Source organism: Pelodiscus sinensis, chromosome 13 (assembly GCF_052426305.1).
Source record: "Pelodiscus sinensis isolate ZL-2025 chromosome 13, ASM5242630v1, whole genome shotgun sequence".
Lineage (NCBI taxonomy): Eukaryota > Metazoa > Chordata > Testudines > Trionychidae > Pelodiscus > Pelodiscus sinensis.
Genome location: NC_143064.1, coordinates 19277816 through 19296715, shown reverse-complemented (window position 1 = coordinate 19296715; position 18900 = coordinate 19277816). Strand labels below are relative to the sequence as shown.

Here is an 18900-nt window from a genome sequence, read left to right as displayed (position 1 = left end):
AAAAGGGTGCCATAAGGAGGAGGGAGAAAACTTGTTCATCTTGGCCTCTGAGGATAGAACAAGAAGCAATGGGCTTAAACTGCAGCAAGGGAAGTTTAGGCTGGACATTAGGAAAAAAGGTTACTAACTGTTAGGGTAGTTAAACACTGGAATAAATTGCCCAGGGAGGTTGTGGAATCCCCATCTCTGGAGATATTTAAGAGTAGGTTAGATAAATGTCTATCAGGGATGGTCTAGACAGTATTTGGTCCTGCCATGAGGACAGAGGACTGGACTCGGTGACCTCTCAAGGTCCCTACCAGTCCTAGTATTCTATGATAATAAAGATAACAGTTCTCAGTATATCCATGCATGTTTGCTTTCACATTAACAAGGCCAACCATAAATAACCATGATGGGTGCTCCCCAAATGCTAATCAGTCACAAACCACCACCTCTTGCTTTGGGGTGGGAGAGACCCAACCTACAGCCCGTAGGGAGGCAGGATTTCCCTCAAGAATTACTCCAACACATTCAACAGTAAAAAAATTAGTTATTTTGATTGGCAAACAAGTGTCCTTTCCGCATCAATCCTTTCATCACCAGCCATGGACCTTCTTTTGAGGCTCTGTCTGGTTCTCATGTGAGGTGCAAATTCCCACAAGCTTTACAGTTAAAGTGCTGCTTGGCCTACACTTCAGACCAGAGCTCTGACTCAGCACTTGCTATTGCCCACTGCAGCAATAGCTGCACCTGTGTCTCCAGCAGCCCACACAATCCTTCTCCAGTCACAGAAGAGCTGGCAGCAGGAGCAGATTGCCTGCCAACCCAGAGCTCTGAGAACAAAGAGAGGACAGATGTTTGCTCCTCACCAATCAAGGCACTGCGGGTAGAAGAACTGTTCAGAGATATACTGCTGCTCTGTGGAGTTGAACATTACAACATTTTTAGCTAGGATTCAGAGTATATTCAAGCCAAGGAAAGTCCACGTTTGCTGTCTCAGGCTTGCTCTCAGGACTTCAAGATGGCATGTCCTAGCATGAGTAAAACTAGGAACTCATTACATTGACAATTGTTCTCTCTTTAGAAGGTTACCTCTGTAAGGTAAGAGTGTTTAACACTATAGCATTCAGGGTTGGAGTTTGGAGGGGAACAATTGCATGGTTTCTTCTCTGGCTCTCCTTTGGGTTCCATGCTGAATCCTTTTGGGGCAGTGAGGTGATACAATTAGGCTAGATTTCAGGGTTCACCTTCTCAGTGACCTTTTGGTCACTCTATTCCTCAGGCATATTGCTCTGTCAGCCTGTATGCATTACAGAAGGCCAAATATCAGTATCTGTTGTATATTTTCAAGGGTTATTTTGTACAGTAAGGAAGTCAGACTCTTTATAATAGAAACTACTCAGCTATGTATGTTTTTTTCCATGTCTTTCAGCTCTACTCCATTAAAGAAAAGCTCACTGCAAAATATCCTATTCACTAATCCACAGTTTGGCCCATGGCACAATCCCTTTGGCTTTATATCAATGTTCAGGTGTGGAGTGTACATTATTAGCCTCTGTGACATGTATAGTTACATTTGTTCTTACAGTGGAAAGCAGCACATTTCAGGCCAGAAAATTTAATACTGTCCACTAAACTATGAAATTAATAAAAAGGCGCTGCTCATAATAGGATTAGCATTTGGCCTATGTGAGTTGTAGCATTTGTGACTTGGATGGGAATATATCTTTATATAAAATAGAAGTAAGCTTTTTGGTAAAGGGACTGATTTTTGTTGTTGTTGTTGTTGTTCTGTGTTTATAACAGTGCTTAGCACAATGGAGTCCTGGTTCAGGCCTGGGACTCTTAGATAATACCATTCACATCACAAATATAAACCAAATTAGTGATAAGCCCAACATCTGATATTATGATCTGGATTTGGCCATTTTCTAAAGACCCTCTCCTACAAATACTATATACTTGAGAGACTTCATATCTAAGTTTGGAGTGGGGTTCTTGTGATCTGAGGGTTTGATTCGGACCTTATATCCTGTTTACCGATAAACCTTGATTTTTATGAAAGGATACCAATAATTTGTAGAAAATCAGGATTCTCCAAAAATTATTTTTTTATTCTAATTTTAGATAACTCAGAAATGTAGGGTTTAGAAAATGAGCTTATTTGTATATGCCTCTCCATGATGAGAATCTCACAGCGGTAGCTGAACAGCTGCAGGTTGAAAATCTAAAATATTTCGGTATATATTCACATGGATTATGATTGAAACACCATTCAGCACATAGGAAAGCTGGTTTTCTTGGCATCTAGACTGAAAGTGAGAGAGAGAAAGAGATGAATTATCATTTAGCAAGCCTTAGTAGCTTTAAATGCTTCCTATGATGTTCAGACTTTTCCAATGGAGAATCCTTGCTCTGTCACTTCACAGTTGTTGGCACTTTATTCGCTCTTTCTCTGTTATGGAATTAAAGGAAGAAAAATGCTCACCTCTTTATCTTTATACCTAAAAGTATAAAATGAATGCACAGCTGTGCTTTGGGATGAATGCATTATGGCTTCACAGCAGTTATCACAGCCCTGACAATTAATTTTTTTTTAATCGGCTATACATCTCTGGCAGGTTGGCAATTCACTTATATAATATAGCATATTGCCTGGTTCAAAGTTAACCTTCTTCAATCCCCACAGGTGCATCCTATTGCTTGCATATTAAAAGCTCATCAGGGTGCTACCAAGCATTCCTGTCCTTCCTTCCTTATATTTTGCAGATGCTACTGACTGGGTGTGCCCATTGTGCTGTCGTAGTTAAAGTTCCCTTTCCTTCCAAGTGCTTATTTAGTTGCGTTTTCAAAGATCCTTGTAAGTCTGTATTGGCTGATCCTCCCTTCCCCATATTTTCTGGTCAAGCATTAATATGTCAGCAAATGGCTCATAGAAGAGAGATACCTGTGCAGTGTGGCTGGTGAACAAATTGAAAAGAGTGCAGTATATTTAGGAATTACTATTGTGTATGTAATGTGCAGAAAAGCAATAGGACAAATAGATGTTGTACTTGTTTCTTATGGTGCCATTTTTTTAATGTATAGATTTTTCTTTCCTGAAGTAACACTGGAAAGCAGGGAGATATTTGTACTTACCAAATAAAGACTAACGTTTTATTCTCATTGTGATAACACTATTTTTTTGTAAAATAACCTGCTGATTTGCAAGTCCTCTGAACAATGTTGCAGTGATTCTGGTAACATGTATCAGAGTTTTCAGGGTAATTGAGCCTTGGTGGAGCATAGACATGGAATAAATTGGATATATGCCAGCAGCCATTTCTTAAATGTAAGAGCTATTTGTGGTTTTGGAAAGTTTTCTCTCTATAATAGCAAACTCCGTCACATAAATAAACTTTCTGGTTAATAACCCAGGCAACTTTACCTTCACACAGAATTATAACAACTGGAATTATGTATAAAACATGTCTAGATGCATTCCAAGGGGATTAAAAATTGAATATTAACACTGATTCATGTTTAGGGTTTATTATCAATTGAGCACTGTAAGTGCAGAAATGTTGTTATGATGCTTTGTTTTAATTTTTTTTGTAGGTTTCTCTTATTTTCCTATTTTCATCAAAGAACAACTGACTTTTTGATTAAGAGCTTCAGAGGGATAGCCGAGTTAGTCTGTAACAGGAAAAACTTAAAAAACAAATAGTCAGGTAGCACTTTAAAGACTAACACAACATATAGATGGTATCATGAGCTTTCATGGGCACAGCCCACTTCTTCAGATGACCAGAGTGTTGGATGCTGGTCTGCAGGGGAAGCCAATTTAAAAACCATCTCCCCTCACGGACTGGCTACCTGTTGCCCCATGCTACCGCTTCTGATACAGCAGAGGCAACATGGGGGACAGCAGTCCCTGTCCAGGGGTGGAAGCTCCTGGACCCAGCGCAAGCTGGAACTGAGCCAAGCTACCTGTCCGCCCAGCTCCTAGTACACTTTAAATGCAGAATGAGGTAAGGTCCTGGACCCATCACAAGCCAGGACTGAGCTGGGCTGCTGACCAGCCTGCTAAAAAATTTATTGGAAGGGAGTGGGGGAATACATATAGGCTGTGTCTACATTGGCACCCTTTTCTAGAAAAGGGATGCTAATGAGACACTTTGGAATTGCAAATTCCACGGGGGATTTAAATATCCCCCGCGGCATTTGCATGAACATGGCTGCCGCTTTTTTCCGGCTCTGGGTTTTGCCGGAGAAAAGCGCCAGTCTAGACAGGACCTTGCGGAAAATAAACCATTTTCCGGAAGATCCCTTATTCCTACTTGAAAGGGTTTATTTTCTGCAAGGTCCCGTCTAGACTGGCGCTTTTCTCCAGCAAAACCCCGAGCCGGAAAAAAGCGGCAGCCATGTTCATGCAAATACCGCGGGGGATATTTAAATCCCCCGTGGCATTTGCAATTCCGAAGTGTCTCATTAGCATCCCTTTTCCGGAAAAGGGTGCCAATGTAGACACAGCCATAGTCTATAGCATTAACCTATAAGCTTTTGGTTATCTGTTAATTGACTACACTATTACAGCTCTACTTTGTTCAAATCAAGTATGACATTTCCTATGTTGTTAGCCTTCCTCTTAGACAGATAGCAAAAGGTAGTGGTGGGCAGCTTCATGATCACCTTCACTTCATGATCACCTTCTTGTGAAGTCCCTTGGCGCTGACATAAATGGCAGATCTTTAGCTGGAGCTTGCTCTATTGAACTTACACCAGCTGAGACTACTCTCTAGATAGTGCCCATAATATACATACATGCCACAAAGCTCTATGTTATTTTCACACTGAAAACAGACAGTAACATCACCTGGCTTCCTACAACATGCATGAACTGAAGATCTCTAAGACTTGGTAATGAGCTCAATTTTTTGGTGTAGAGAGTTCATAATTTTTTCCTAGGCCAGCTCTGACAGTACTTAGAGGTGGAGGTCAGCCAAGAGCAGGCACAGCAGAGCATACATTCCCCACTTTCATGGGCCCTGATAGAACACAGTTCCCCTTTTGCCACAGGAATTCTTTGCTGGCAATTTGCAACTAGAGTGTAGCCCCTTTGTACCACTCAAGTTATACAAAAGAATCAAATCTCAGTAGAGAATATGGCCTTTGATAATAAGTGCTAGTTTCTCCAAGCACATTTTTTTTGCAAGTTCAACTCTTATCAACCTCTTTCCTTGTAATAGCTGATGGATAAGCTTCTGTTTTACGAATGCTTTTTAATGTTTAAGTCTGGGCCAGAAGAAATTGATGAGAACATACTGTGTCTTCTACCTAGAATTATCATTGCTGCATGTCAGATACTGTTTTTGTAAACTTTTTTCTTTTCATCTCGTGTCTTTGCTCTTGTTCAGAAATCGTGCATTCATTATTGAAATTGTTATAATACACTAATTCTCAGCAAAAGTTTCAATGCTGCATTAAAGATTTAGAAACAGTTTTTGTCTTGGTTAGTAATGAACTCCTTAACTTGACTGGACTTTAAAAAAAAAATCTGTTTTGGAGCCTTACCTTTACTTATTTAAAAAAAATAAAAACAAATGGTCTGGTAGCACTTTATAAATAAACAAAACATGTAGACGATATCATGAGCTTTTGTGGGCACAGCCCACTTCTTCAGTCATCTACCAGACCATTTTTTTTTCTGTAAGGGTATGTCTACACTGCATCCCTAGTTCGAACTAGGGATGCAAATGGAGACAATCGAACTAGTTAATGAAGCGGGGATTTAAATATCCCGCGCTCCATTAACATGATCTCGCCGGCGCGCTAGTTCGAATCACAGCTGATTCGAACCAGGAAGTGCGTGCCGGGACGCGTTAGTTCGGACTAAAGCCCTTAGTCCGAACTAATGTTACTCCTCATTTTTGGAGGAGTAACATTAGTTCGGACTAAGGGCTTTAGTCCGAACTAACGCGTCCCGGCGCGCACTTACTGGTTCGAATCAGCTGTGATTTGAACTAGCGCGCCGGCGAGATCATGTTAATGGAGCGCGGGATATTTAAATCCCCGCTTCATTAACTAGTTCGATTGTCTCCATTTGCATCCCTAGTTCGAACTAGGGATGCAGTGTAGACATACCCTAACAGACTATCGTGGCTACCCCCTGAAGCTACCTTTACCTATGTTTGTCTTCATGCATGTCATCTTTACTTTTTGTTCATGTTATCTCTCACATGTGAGGAGCTCCCCATCAAAAATCTGTAAAAATGTCTTACTGTCCTTTTTTCAAATTTCTCCTTTGCTATGATCCCTACAAAAACTCAGCAATGATTAGGCAGCTGATGACCTGAGAGCAGTAATGTCTACCATGCTGATCAGCATTGCCTTTGTTTTCTTGTGCTACTCCTTCTGCCGCCTTACAGCTATTGCCGCTTGCCTTGGGGAACATTACACTACCACGTTTTGGAGACAAAAACTTATGTAAAAACACTCAAGTCAACAAAACAAAAGTAACCAGAGGGCATTCACACTTGCTCCTTCTGTTGACAGATCATGTCTATGTTGGGGAAACCATCATTGACTATGAGCAATGAATTGTGGGAAGGCAAAGCTGATACCTGTACATCTTAGGTTGCTCCCTGAGCTCTCCCACAGCCGCCTCAGCTGCTGGGAGCAATAGCCTGAGTACCTCTGTGAGCTCTCACTATTGTACAGAGGAATGTCAAAGCACCCAGCAGTCTGTCCTAAAGCAGGGCAGAACAGGAACATTGCAATGATTTGCTCTTTGTTTGTTCCACAAAAGAAGCACCACGCTTAGCTGTCAGTTACTTCCTGGAGCTTTGAAAGGGGAGGGGTGAATGCAGAGCTCAAAACATTGGACAGAGCCAACAGGGCAGGCATTGTGGGATTCCGGTGGAAACCATTTCTGTTGATAAAACAAACAGCACTGTCTACATTAGCTCTTTGTCGACAGTAAAGGGAGGGGAAAAGAAAAAATTTCATAAGGGTAGAAATTTGTTGTCGCTGAAACTAGGTGTTTTTCCTGACAATAGGTGCATTGCAGTGTGAATGCTCTCACTGTTTTGTTGCCAGAAGGCAATTTTGGCAACGTAACTTCATAGTATAGACATAGCCTTAGATTGTCAGCTGTTTGGCTAAATCTACACTGAGTTTTCTCAGCAAAAAATATGCTAACGAGGGACTCATTTGCATGAATCATGATCTCATTTGCATATTTTCTGCCGATCTGTTTTTGCGCTCGGAGTTTTTGCACAAAAACAAGCAGTTTTCTTTTTGTGCAAAAATCCCTTTTTCCACAAGATGAGTTGGGATCTTGCAGAAAAGGGGGGTTTTACACAAAAAAGAAAATGTCCACACTGCTTGTTTTTGCGCAAAAACACCTAATGCAAAAATGGATCCACAGAAAATATGCAAATGAGATCATGATTTGTGCAAATGAGTTCCTCATTAGCATATTTTTTGCCTAGGAAAACTCGTAGTGTAGATGTAGCCTTTGGGGCAATGACTGTCACTTTGTCTTTCTACAATTTCTAGTACTGCTCTTAGTCTGTGATTTGTACTGTGCAAGCATCTAGGAGCCCCAATAAGTAAGTGAACATGTGTCTAGTGTAACAGTGTATATTTTCACAGAGGTGTAGCTGCTGAAAGCATTCCGAGTACATCTTAAAGACAAATTTAGAGAGATTTACTGCTTGTCTGCTGTGAGTTGTCTGGAAGTTAATAAGCATGAATAAAGAACAAATCTAATGAAACTCTATAATTTCAATTGATCACATTTGTCCTGGTCCAATTTCATCGTAACTATAATTTTGGAAGTCCCATGGATTAAGGTCAGGGCAATATGTAGTTTATCAGACTGAACCCAAATAAAATCCACTTCATGTATCTGTTGCTTAATAATAAAGGACTAGTATTTCTTTCTTTGTGTTGATATGGGAAAGAGGAGAAGTGCTGTTAACTTAGAAATTTCCTCTTGCATAATTAGGAATGAAATTATAGGTTTATTTACTAATCACATATGGCTCACTCACTAATGTATCTTAATGGTAGCCTATTTCTTAAACTTTTACCCAGACAACTTCAGAAAGAAGACAAATTGCTTGCTTTGTAGCTGTCTTCCAATTCATATTGTTGCAGTATTTTTTGTGTAATTTATATGAAGTCCAGCATATATCAAAATCAGTGTTCATGTTTTCTAAACTCTTCCTCCTGTGCCTCTTTACTGTTCTCCACAAAAAACACAGATGAAAAAAGTATCTTCCTGCGATGTGACAGAAAACATTGCAATGCTAAAATGTGATCTGTTTATTGTGTATTGGGGCTGCATAGAACAGCACAATAGGTTAATGACATAGATTTATTTATTTTGCATTAGTGCACACACCTATTTAACTTTAATGTACAGTATCTTGCAATAGAACAATGGCATTGCTATTTACAGCAATATAGACAACATTTGCATACTGACAATAAAGAAGGGATAAACACCATTTTACTGAAAAGCAGAATTAGGAACAGAAACAGCAAGTGTAAATTAAATGATTAGAATAATTACTTCCAAGCCATTTAGGATTTCTTTTCATTGGCAGGAGCTGCAAGTGCGCTTTTTTTTTTTTTTAATACAGACAGGAGAAAAACACTTCTCCCCCTGCATAGCTTGTTAAGTCTCCTTCCACCACCTAAGAGATGCCTTGTGAGCATTTCTGAAGCTTGGCCAGGATTCTGAGGTTTGGGTCATGGCCTGTTATGTGGGAATAATACACACTCTCCAGTGCTAAGCACAGATGGAGATGAGAAGGGAGAAAAGTATATCCTTTTTCTTTAGTGCTCTGGAGCAGAAGAGTGGGTGAGTCTTGCCCTTGGCTTCTTCCTGTTAGGCTAGCTGATGGATTTTTGTTGTTAAAAGACCTAGGATAATTCCGTTAGAGTAAGAATATTGTGAAGACCTTTTTGTGATTAAAATAAAGCATTGTCTGTCTTGGTTAGCTTTGGGAACACATTCAGGCTACGTCTACACTCGCGGCTTCTTGCGCAAGTATGGCCGTTCTTGCGCAAGAATCCACAGAGCATCTACACTGCCCTCTTACTCTTGCACAAGGAAATTTACAGTACAGTGAGGTAAAAGAGGGCTTCTTGCGCAAGAGCAATGCTCTTTTTTAACAGGTGTAAGCCCTCTTGCGCAGGAGCTCTTGCGCAAGAGAGCAGTGTGGATGCTCGGCAGGGATTTCTTGTGCAAGAAAGCCCTAAGGCTAAAATGTCCAGTGGAGCTTTCTTACGCAAGAGAGTGTCCACACTGCCATGAGAGCTCTTGCGCAAAAGCACAGCGCGCACATGGCAGTGTGGACGTTTTCTTGCGCAAGAAGCCGCAAGTGTAGACATAGCCTCAGATGGCATGTGTCTGTACCATGAGTGTCCCACTAAGCACCACTGTTCATTTCTATCAGTTGAATGGTTTATTTTTATGAATAGTTTAAGAGTTCTGTTTCTGTAGGTATTTCTAGTGAACTCATTCTCTAGAATAATTGTGAAAATATAACACCAAAACCACAAACAGAACTGAAGTAAAATCAGTGTTTTGTTTGCATGTTTACAGAATACATTTTGCAGGTATTGATCCATCTCCAATTCCTAGGAGTGGTGCCTCTCTAGAAAGCAATTTTGAATATCTACCCAACTTAAACTAGTCAAATATTTTAGCAAAACCACTGTTTGAACCCTTCCAAGTTCAGTATGAAAGGCTACGTCTAGACTACATTGCTTTTTCGGAATATTATTCTGAAATAGCAATGCCGCATCTAAGGAATGCGTCCACTTTTTTTTAAAAAAACATTCGAAAGAATAGACGTGCTCTTTCGCCATCTTTGTTCTATGAGGAATAAGGTATGGCTCAAAAGAGTGCTTTCTTTTGCAACTTGGTGCTGCATAGACATGCCAAATTTCAAGAGCCTCCTTCAAAAGCGAATTGAAAAAAGATACGCAATTAACATTCCACAAATAGCATTTGTTTTTCCGATTTAACACTGCAGTCTACATGTAGCCAAATTGTGTCTCACTGGCGTGTAGGTCTACTGGAAGTGACGTCTAGATCTGAGCTCTTATCTGGAGAGAGAAATCTCCTCATACAGAACTGGGCATCAGTTTAATAATAGTCCTTAGTAATTATGGCTGGTAATGTACTAGGCTGCCTTACAATTTTAGGAAGAGGGGGGAGAAAAAGACTGTCCTTTGCCTCGCTCTTCTCCTGAGGTGGCAGTACTCAGTGTGGTCTGTGGACCACTAGTACTCAAAGACGATCTAACAGGTGGGCTGAAGGCTTGGGGCTCACTCCTCCTGACCACCCTCCAGAAGGAAGTCTGCACTGGTACTCCAGCCCTGTGCCAGTTTCCTGCTGTGGAAGGAGAGGAAGGGGTGAAGCTTGTGAGCAAGATCTGGCTCATGGAGTAAGGAAGGGGTTCCACATGCTGCTGCTCCTCCTCCCGCAGGCTGGGAGAAAGGCAGTGCAGGAAACTGCTCACCGGGAGGTTTCCCCCACTGCTCCCACTGGCCAGAATCACAGCATGGGAAGCATGGTGCCAGTTAGTGTCTGCCATCCTTCTCATGCCCAAATCCTGCACCCTCAGCCTGCTCCTGCACCCATTTTGTCATCATGGGTGGTTGGCTAATGATCTACAGAAAGGTCTGTGTTGAGCGAGTTTTTTGGCCTGCAGCCCAAAAAATTTGAGAACCACTACCCTGAGGTGATGGCTCTGAGAAAATGTACATGAGCCACCCTTATCTTACACCATTCTCAAAAGTTGTGTCCACATCCACTTAGTTGTGAGGTGGCCAATGTGCAGAGTGAGGAACGGGGACTACAGAGTTGCCTTACTGCCTTTCATTGGACCACGTGCATTGTGGGTTGCAACATGACAATGGGACAGAAGCATCTCTGGGCTATTCCCTTCCCTATATAGCTAGGCACAACTGTATCTCTAGCCTCCCCCAGCATGCCAAACAGCAACGGGGGAAGTAGGCTGTACCAGGCATGTGGCTGGTTTACTTACTCCATGGAGCAAAAGGAAATCTGGAACCAAATTATGACTGAATTAGTTTGGTCTAAGCTGTTCTCCTGAGGTATTGTCCCATATCTGCCAGCCTACTCCATATGAATGTATGTGTAGGCATGTCTGCACTTTTGGGGTATGTCTAGACTACATGCCTCCATCGACGGAGGCATGTAGATTAGCCATATCGGCAGAGGGAAATGAAGCCGCGATTAAAATAATCGCGGCTTCATTTAAATTTAAATGGCTGCCCCGCTCTGCCGATCAGCTGTTTGTCGGCAGATCGGGGCAGTCTGGACGCGACGCGCCGACAAAGAAGCCTTTCTTGATCGGCACAGGTATGCCTCATGAAACCTGGCCATCTGCCGATCTGGCTAATCTACATGCCTCCGTCAACGGAGGCATGTAGTTTAGACGTACCCTTGGTGTAAATACCCGTAATGCCAATGAAATAACAATGTTTTTATGAGTAAACGCTCCTCCCTCAACCCTTCTGTAAATGGAGAACTGTCACCATGCTGTTCGCTAAGCAAATAAAAAGAGTATGAATGTGTGGCTAGTTTATTTTCCTATTACTTTCCCAGTATTGTTAGCTCCTGTGGTCTATTCCTTGCGTCCTTCCCCCCCCCCCCTTTCTTTAGTGTGCTGTAGTGTAACATCTGTTAGAGAAGAGCTACCTCTGTTATCATTTTTTAATATTGGCCAGTAAAGGACTTGTTCTGAGCTTCAAAAGGTGTGCGTGAGAGGTGTGCTAAAGTTAATCTTGTTCATATTGAATCATCCTGTATGATTCTTCTCTACAGATATGTTAGTAATTCTTTACCCACGAGAATTCCTTTTTCATTTTGTTCTGAAATGAAAACATGTAGCTGCAGAGTTGATTTGGATTATATTGATTAAAATTTATTTTCCTTCGGTAAAGTCAAATTGAGTTTTCTCACAATATTAATTCTATGATCATATTGAGGTTTCATGTAAGATGACTTCAGGAGAAAAGGAAGTGCAAATGGGTCCGATGTTAAAGTCCAATATGCCTAAACATATTTCTTCTCTCCAACTCCCTAAATAGAGGCATTTTTGTTCCTTCTGAACAGTTATATAGAGTTACTTCATTTCTTCAAAAAATAGAATTGGCTATGGCCCTAAACAGGATTCCCTTCATTTTACAAGAGGGGAAGCTGTGTATTTCAATAACTGCATTATTTTCAGTGATAGGCTAGTCGCAAACTTTTGCACAAACCTCTAGTCTAAAAGATGACACTTCTCTGCAGACTTTTTGCCCTTCCTGGCTTATCCACAGATGCATTCTCATGCTCTGTTGAAACCAACAAGTACCAAGGGATGTGAAGGTGAGAATTGACCCAAAACCTACAAAAAATTTAGGGTTTTATGTTGTTGCAATTTTTGAATGAAGTCTGGGGCTTATTCCTTGTTTCACTCTTAGAAATAAAGGTTTTACAACATTACTGTGTATAGATAAGGCATATTAGGTAATTATTAAAAGATTTCTGAAATGTTACAAAGTTCTTTCCTTGCCCATATCTGTGGAGTTGGAACTTGTAGTAGTAGGGCAATCTAGAGTTACATGAAATATAGAATTAAATTAAAAATTAAAACAATTCTCCATGGTCTTTCAAACAATGTCAAAATATTTCTCTCTGCAAACTAACTATACAGCACACACAATGGTGTGATATTTAGAAACATGGTGGGGAATTGTTCGGGGTGGCTTGTCCAATTTTGCCCTAGAGTTCTCTCTCATAAATACTGTGTCCAGCTCAAATCCCATGCCAATAAAACTGAAATGCCACACCAAACCCTCATGTTGTGTAATGTATAGTCTTCTACCTCAGTGGCAGGATGTAAGGTTCACACAGATAAACAAAAAGGTATCAGGAGTCCCTGAGCTCAGTTAACCATAAGAGGAAGCACAGGGCCATAGAGGGAGCCAGATGAGGAGAGCCTGTTATTCCAGGCCTAATCATGAGGGGGTATATTGGTCAGAGAATCACATACTTCTTCATCTTTGGGCTTGTCTTCACTTACCCCAAGATCAATGTTCTGAAGATCGATCTCCTGAGGTTTGATTTAGTGGGGCTAGTAAGGATATGGATATTAACTAACGTGTATTGTGTAAATGTGTAACTGCTGGGAGGTTTTAGGGGGTAGGGGGAATGCTTTTTGGAGCATGGGGAACAGATGGCTCTGTGGGAAAGCTGGCTTACCTTATGTACCAGTTCTTGCCTGCTCCCCTCACGTCCCAAGCTTCTGCCTCTCTATCACAGGCAGCAGCATGGGGGAAGAGAGGGAGGTGGCTGCATGGGAGCCAGTGCTCGTGGGGAAGTGGCTCCCCCCAAGCACTGGCTCCTGCATGCCCCCTGTGTTGCCTCTATAAAAGGTGGGGGGCAGGTCGCTCTATGGGAGGCCAGCTCCCAACGCCACCAGGTCCCCCTCCACACTGCCTCTGATACAGAGGCAGCAAGGGGAGGTGTGTATAGTCATTAGGATTAACCAATAAGACCAGAGTCAATTTACTTCTGGCAGACTTATTAAAAATTCCAAGTCTTTTCTAGCTGGAAGTTGCTCTTCAGACATGTGACATTTGCATAGATGTTAAATTAACAACAACAAAAAGTCTTTGGGAGAATTCAAAGCACAAAGATGATGTGTCTCAGGGTACAGCCACACTGCAACACTATTTCAAAATAACTTAGTCCATGTCTACACAGCAGGCAGCTATTTCGAAATAGTGCCAAAATACAGTCAAGCTGGAGGACTTCTTACTCCAACTCCTGTAGCCCTCATTTTATGAGGGGTAAGGGAAGTCGGGGGAAGAGCACGCTCTTTTGAAATAAGTGCTGTGTAGATGCTCCCTATTTCGAAATAAGATATATACAATCGCGGTAGCTCACTTTGCATAGCTTATTTTGAGTTAACCTCAGCGGTATAGTTGCACCATTAGACTTACAAAATGTGTCCCCTGCCTTATTTTCTAACACAGACACCTCCATCTGAGGCCACAAGTTCATTTCCTTGCTTTTGTTGATTTCAGCAACATTATTGCAAATACATTTTTTTAATCTACTGAAGCCTGAATTCATGATATTCAGCACCTGATGTTTTAAGTAGCAAGGTACTGTAGCACGGCTGGTGGTAGAGTTGCTGAAAGAGGTAATAATGCCTATTGGCATGAGTTACTAGTTCTCTCCAACTGAGCCGCCCACATTCACCAGCGTGCTAGGAATAAATGCTCTGTTTCCTCTTGGGCAATAAAACCTGATTTTAAAAAGGAAGCCATGAACTGTAGTATGTGGTACCAAGAAGTAACTGTTAAAGAAATTAGTAGATGGAAAGCTGCTGAAAGCTGTGGCACTATATAAAATTAGAATGGAAATAGTAGCTGGAAACATTATTTTATTTTCAGTGGTTCAGGACAGGAAATCCACATGGGGTTTAAAGTTATAGAATGCCTTTCATTTGTAAGGGAAAGAAAATAGATTTTTTGCAAACATGTTTCTGACATAAATGAGGGACAAGAGAGGGTGGTGATTGTGTTCAAACCTCCCTTCTAAGGTAAATGGTTTGCCATGTGAGTTAAGCTAAAATTTGTTCTTTAACAAGAGGTAGAAATAGTACCTCTTTGAATATTGCCTGTAAAATCTTAATCACTCACCTGCTGGAGAGTGATCTTTGCAATCATTTTGTAAGAATTGTTTCTTCATTGCTGTTCTTACTATCTTCAGCCAAATCTGCTAATATCTCTTGGCTGCACTTTGCTGAGCAGATGCACAAAAGGAAAGCTGCAACAGTAGCTACATTTTTCTCCCTCATAACTTATTTTTAAGGAGGGCAATAAAATGTTTATTCATAGGGTTTGGGGTTTTTACATCGGGCAACAGCCCAGTCTGTGTTTTCTGACTCGAAAATTCAAGTGAGTGAGCACAAAAGACCCTGGCTACGTCTACACTGGCATGATTTTGCACAAGAACTCTTTTGTGGAAGAGTTCTTGTGCAAAAACTGTTCCAGAGGAGAGCGTCTACACTGGCAAGGACGCTCTTGCACAAAGGCACATGCCAGTGTAGATGCAAGAGATGTGCTTTTGCGCAAGAGCATCCTTGCCAGTGTTGACGCTTTCTTGCGCAAGAAAGCTCTGATGGCCATTTTAACCATAGGGCTTTTTTGCACAAGTAATTCATGTTGCCTGTCTACACTGGACTCTTGCGCAAGAACAGTTGCACAAGAGGGCTTATTCCTGAGCGGGAGCATCATAGTTTTTGTGCAAGAAGCACTGATTTCATACATTAGAATGTCAGTGTTCTTGTGCAAGAACTCGCGGCCAGTGTAGACAGGAAGCAAGTTTTGGTGCAAAAGCAGTTGCTTTTGCGCAAGATTGCACCAATGTAGACACAGCCCCTGTGTTTCTGGCACATTTGAACATGTGACTCTTCACCACCTTTGTGCCTCCCCAGTCCCAGGATTTACTGAGATTATATTGGGCCCCCCAGCAGAACATAGACTAGTCCCTCAGGGCTGCTCCAATTTTTGCCAAATGCCCACAACTGTAAGGGACCATCTTATCAAGCAACAATCTCTCAATTTCAGTAGTTTTGGCCATGGACAATTTCCTTTGCCCACTACTCTAGCCAGGATGAGAGAGGGTGGTAGAATCTGACCCCACGTGGTTTTCTTTTGTAGTCCATGCAGATTACAGTATGTTTAACTGACCCAGTAAACAATACTGTGTGTATATACATTTGTCCACTGAAAGTCGTCACATTATCTAGTTCACTTTGATTAAGAGTTTTTTTTTATGACTTCAAACGCTGTCTACCATTGCAGAAGTTGTGTATCCTGGGATGCAAGAGGGGATTAATATGCCATAGTGTACATCTCTGCATAAATCTCTATGGGAAGTCAACATTGATTTACTACAGTTGTGGTTATACCTCAAAGTTTGTTTGAAAAATATTGTGGCTTTCAATTTTGCTGTCCGTATTTGCCATTCTGAAGCACAGAAATAAGATCATAGCATCTCATTGGGACCAATTTTCTTTTGCACGTTTTAAAAGTGCAGAGGTTTCAATGATCTAATAACTGTATTTCTCTGCTTAACAAGAGAAACACTGTAACATTTCTCCACTTGTTACTAGTGTCCCTCTCCTGATGCTTTATTATTAACTATAGATTAGCTTTTCTGAAAAGAATGCTATCTTGTTCTGACAGATTAGGTCGTTCCTATTGTTCTCTTGAGCTGCTCTATAGGACATACTCATTTTCTAAGGAGGAGAGCTAAAATTTCAGACAACTATGTTTTTAAAATAAAACTGTATAATTAAATTACTCTTTGGTCAAGTAGACTGGGACTTTCAAAGAGGTCTATGGGAATGAGGTACCTAATTCCCATTGACTTTCAATCAGAATTGGGTGCCTGATTCCCCTACACCACTTGGAAAATCTAAACCTAGGAATGATCTCTAGCCTCTGTAGGTCAGAAGCTGGGAATGGGTGACAGGGAATGATCACTTAATTATGTTCTGTTCCTTCCCTCTGGGGCACTTGGCATTGGCCACTACTGGAAGACAGAATACTGGGCCAGATGGAACTTTGGTCTGACCAGCATGGCCCTTCTTGGCTACGTCTACACTGGCCCCTTTTCCGGAAGGGGCATGTAAATTTCAGCAGTCGTCGTAGGGAAATCCGCGGGGGATTTAAATATCCCCCGCGGCATTTAAATAAAAATGTCCGCCGCTTTTTTCCAGCTTTTAAAAAAGCCGGAAAAGAGCGTCTAGACTGGCCCCGATCCTCCGGAAAAAGTGCCCTTTTCCGGAGGCTCTTATTCCTACTTCAAAGTATTTCTTCAAAGTAGGAATAAGAGTCTCCAGAAAAGGGCACTTTTTCCGGAGGATCGGGGCCAGTCTAGACGCTCTTTTCCGGCTTTTTTAAAAGCTGGAAAAAAGCGGCGGACATTTTTATTTAAATGCCGCGGGGGATATTTAAATCCCCCGCGGATTTCCCTATGACGACTGCTGAAATTTACATGCCCCTTCCGGAAAAGGGGCCAGTGTAGACGTAGCCCTTATGTTTTTATGTTCTTATACCATCTGATCCTTTAGGATTATCTCAACAAACTGGTAGATATTAATGAAAGTTGGATCAGTGGATGACAAAGGGGTTTCTTTCATCTTTGTTGCAAATTAATGTAGATTAGTTGGTTTAATGTCATGAACTCATTGCAGTTGAATGGGCATTTCTCAGAGAGTTGTTTTAGTCATGTGCCAGTTGTTACAGAAAGGCTATGTCTACACTCACAGCTTCTTGTGCAAGTAATATGCAAATGAGGCTAAGCGTGGAATATTGCTGAGCCTCATTTGCAAACCTAATGAGCCACCATTTTTTTTCAGAAGAGGCTCATGAGCAAGAAGGAGCGTCTACACTGCCCCTTCTTGTGCAAGAAAACCCCTCTTGTGCAATGCCGTTCTTCCTGAAAAATAATAGGACCCATTAATATTTTGAAAGTTTCACTGGAGAGAGCTTTGGGTCCCTCGTGGGAAGTGCAAAGTTCATACATGTATTTTACCCATTGTTTCAATATTTATTCTTTGTGATTGGTTGTGGCTGCCAGTTATTTCTTTACCGCCTTCTCAGAAATGGGAGGGCTTTCCACTACTGGTCCATTTTAAAAAATCCTTTGCTGTTGCCACTAAATTTTATGGAAACCATAAAATATCTTTTGGCTTTGACTTGAAGCACAAGGAGAGAATGTTTGTACAATGAACACCAGCCATTGTCAGTGTTAATGTATAATATCTTTTGGCAGAGATGTCTGTAAAGATTTTTTTTGGCAGCCAAATGTTACTTCTATTTCACTCAGAACACACAACTGTTATAGGACAGGAAGAATAACAGGTTATATTAATATCAGCTACAGGCTGTTTTATTTCTTTTTTATTTTTCTATTGCTTTCTTTTCGGTAAGTAGTGGTGACAATTTGATGCAAAACAGGTTCTTTTCAAGTCTTTCCAAATTGTCGGAGAAAAAAACTTTTCTGGACATAAAACTATTGTAAAACTACTAAGAGGTGTGTTGAAAGTTTACATATGATTATCTTAAATATATTAGAAAAACACTTGGAAAAGATATCTCTTCCTTAAGTCAAGTACTACAGTTAGACTTCACCAGTTTCTAATACATTATATAATTAATACCCAAGATGACAATCTCCAAATCACCTAGGAATAATTTTTAGAAATGTACTGCACATAAAAGCCCCTAAGGAAAGTACATAGGAAGAGTAATTGGTAACATGCATTAGAATTGCCTTCTAAGTATCTAATAAGACAGTTCCCACTTAAATACAAATGACACATGGCAAAAGAGAGGAAGGAAGATCAAATGATACATTTTCATGTCTTTCCCTATTATTTCTCCCCTTAATGTCTCACTTGATGAGAATACAATACTTGCTAACCAAATAGTTTAGAAAACCAAAAATAGTATATCTACGTATTTTATTTGCATGTGGTAAAAATTTTAAAAAGGAAAAACTCTATATAGTGACACAAATTCCACTCAGGACTTTCTAGTAAATGGATATAAAACTAGTCTTGACTCTGTGAGACAGAATTTATAGACAAAATAAAAATGTTTGACATAAAAAGTTAGTGGGGATTTCACTGTTTCATGACCACACAAGCAAGCTGTATCTAAATCATACTACCAGATATAAAGAATAAGCTGAGAATGGCAAGTGTTGACAGGTGCCTCTGCTTATTTCTGGTTACACTGCTTTAGGAAATCAGCTTAATAACACTTTTTTTTTAATTTCTTCAGAAAATCACTAACTTTTGACTCTTGGTCCATCTCTACTTA

The 18900-nt window shown here is 40.8% G+C and overlaps 1 long non-coding RNA gene across 1 annotated transcript in view; it reads left to right on the top strand.

The window, feature by feature from the left end:
* Window positions 1-740: 740 nt before the first annotated feature.
* The window catches only part of LOC149523642 (uncharacterized), a 404074-nt gene continuing 385914 nt past the window's right edge, over window positions 741-18900 (top strand). The window contains exon 1 of the long non-coding RNA XR_016350589.1: window positions 741-1083. This is a non-coding gene — a long non-coding RNA (uncharacterized LOC149523642). The remainder of the gene's footprint in view (window positions 1084-18900) is intronic.